At 45.9% G+C, this 3010-nt stretch overlaps 1 pseudogene; it reads right to left on the bottom strand.

Annotated features, from left to right (window-relative positions):
- Positions 1-828: 828 nt before the first annotated feature.
- Positions 829-1846, bottom strand: LOC147702638 (dynein axonemal assembly factor 10 pseudogene; annotated as a pseudogene).
- Between the last annotated feature and the right edge of the window lie 1164 nt (positions 1847-3010).

Raw genomic sequence — 3010 nt, forward strand, 5'->3', positions numbered from 1 at the left:
CCCCTGGGGGGGTGCACCATCATCTTGAGGGGGCGCGTGCTTCACCTCAAAATCTCACCGTCCCATGTCGCAAGTACATTTGTGACGTGCCATACTTTGGAATTTAAATAAAAGCGTTGTCTGCTGCCTTCAGCTCTCTCTGGGACTCTGACATTGTGATGGTGTCTGGTCCAAACCTGACTCTTAGGCACTGACGTGCAGGCAGGCGCCCCACGCTCATTAAGGTCAAAGGGCTTCAGCCCACTCTTCCACCCCTCTTGTGTGGCAGCCCGGGATGAGACCACTTCCTGGGAAACACACAGCCGCACCGAGTACTTCACAGGTCTTTTAAAGACCATTTGCTTCTTATTGATGCCTTTGATCTTTTTTCACAGCTTCTTAGAGCCACTGCCTCTCCACTCTGCCTGTTGATGGAATAATAAGCCCCCCCCCTGAAATTTTTTCGTAGCCCCGCACCCGCCCAAAATTTGGCCCTACTTGTGCCTCTGCCTGTAGGGCACATTGGTTGCATAGGGCATGACAGCAATTCCGAACGGTAAGAAAAGGTGCCCTCTTCCGCACAATTACAAACATCTGTAAAAGTTTGCCAGAAATATACATTTGAAAAGGATCAAAGGAAAACATGTTTCCTGCTTATGGTGCTTCCTCTAGGCAGCAAGTTCTTAATCAAACAAGGTCTCTTTAACGTCCAACTTTCGACGGAGGTATGTACATATGTAGTTCCGTTTAAAATTAACCAACATTTCATATACAGCTACTTAAAAAAAAATAAGAATCCTTGAATTCATTCCAGTCTTTGGTGGCGCTTTCTCTGGACGTCAATCTGCCTTAGATTTTATTAAGTTTAGTCACTATGAAGTCTCGCACGGTCTGGTCAAACGACGTGCAGACATACATCCGATGTTTGTCAAGGCTCCAGTCAATGCTAGCAATGGGCTGTGTGGACAAGGTTACATTCTGCAGAAGAGCGACGGATCCTGCAACCCCCTCCTCCACGCCTTCAGAATCTTTCTGCATCCACTGAGCGGGATACTCATACTTCCAAAGATGCAGACTCCCAGCTCCTCCTGTTGTAATAAATATATCTCTGTTCTGTGGCAGGTGGTGAACTTGCCAAACTGTGGATTTGTGAGCCTTTTCTGCAAGAGAAGCAAAACCTTTTTTGGGATGCTGGGTTCTCGTGTCAAAAACATGAAACTTCCCTTAAAATGAAGTGGCCACCAGTTAATTCATTATTATATCCTTCCTGTCGAACTCGACACTGCAAACCCCATTCTTAATGTTAGTTTCCCACCGAAGAGACATGGTTCTTAGGTCAAACAGCTTAATATCACCATTGTCATATCCTGCACAGACAGCACGTTCTTGTTGATTGCATGAATGTCCGAATACTACAGTCCAACAGTCTCTCTTAGTTTCTCCTTCTCCAGGTTCCATGCTGGCAACTGGTATACCTTTTTGTCTTGTATCCCATACCTTCACAGTTCCATCTCTGCTCCCAGTAACAATTTCTGGCGCTCCTTCACCGTAAACTGGGATTTCTGCTGCTTCCAAATTCCACACATTGAGGTTTTCATCAAAATCTCCTGTAGCAAGATACCGATGCTGTAGCGCTGAAGCACCAAATATTCTATATTTGATGGGCTTGGGCTTTTTCTAGCTCACTCAGCAGCTGCACCTCTCTGTGCTGGATTTCATAGATCTGAAGTACGCCGGTGCCCCGCGGGTAGTTGCCCAAACAAACAAAACAGGCTATGTGAGGCAGATACTTGCAATCAAAGACAGTGTAGTTAAGCGACTTCTGGATGTGGAAGAGGATCTGCGGCTTCTCCAGTGGGCTGCACATGGTGGCAGTTATGGCAGTCGGAACCCCTATACCTTGGCTCTTGACAACAATACACGAGCAACGCTCCGCGCTCAGCTTTGGACACAGAGGAACGACTTGGTGCGCTATCCCTACCACCAAGAACTGGAGTACTCTTCAGTGTCTATGGTCACAGTAAACGACCACAAAAAAACTGCACATGTGCATACACACAGAGAGCCTGCCTGATTTCTATTGAAGTAAAAAGTAAAATTTGTTATTCTGTGCCTCACCTCTCCCGATCAAATGGGTGAGAGATAGAAATCTGTAAATACAGATCAGAGCCCAGTGGTTGAAAATGCTCAGCTGCTCACTAGATTTTTAACTGCCGCCATTGAACAAGCTTGTGTATTCTTTTACTAACTATCCAACGTCCGTGTTTTTCAGAACAGTGACTGAAAAGGTGCAGCTGTCTTAGCGCAGTTACATGATGAAAATGTACTTATGTGTATTTTTCTGACTGCTGTGCCAGGCCCATTCTTTTTCTCAGAAATGTCTTTGATCCCATGGTCACACGTGCGATTCCCTGTAGGTCCACTCAGCCATACATGTTTCTGAGGTTTATAAAATGATAGTCGTTTAGTTGAGTAGTAAAGACCTGATGTCACTTTGTCAAAGGCCATGTGATGTCTCTTCCTGTATTGTCACTGGGGTCAAAGTTCTGGTGTTCTGGCTTTTGCCCTCCGAGCAGATCTAAGAGGTATGCCCAATAGCTGTGCAACATGCACACCCAAGTCATTTTAGCCAAGGACAATGGTGACTGCCAACCCATCTTTTCAATGAGGTATTTAAAATTGTGTATAACCTGTCCATCACCAAAGCACCTATGCCTGTTGGATGTTTATACTCCAGATGCTGGTAGTTCAGCTGGAGACCTGACAAGGCAAAAACTGATTGTAGCCCTCGTAGTAACTGCCCTTCATGGTCCCATTGGAAGCAGCAGAAGACACTATATGAAGGTAGCAGAGTAAGGCCTGGAAATGGAGTAGCCAGAGGCAAGTAGCCAGGCCTACTGGGGGTGAGCGGGTCCACTACTAGTTGGTCACAGGCATTGAGCACTTGGATGTATGTAGATTCAGTCAGGAGTGGAGTGCAACCTTTACTTCATTGTGCATTATCCGTTGTAGTAATTAAGAAAGGCTGGTC

Source organism: Lissotriton vulgaris, chromosome 7, assembly GCF_964263255.1.
Source record: "Lissotriton vulgaris chromosome 7, aLisVul1.2, whole genome shotgun sequence".
Taxonomy (NCBI): domain Eukaryota; kingdom Metazoa; phylum Chordata; class Amphibia; order Caudata; family Salamandridae; genus Lissotriton; species Lissotriton vulgaris.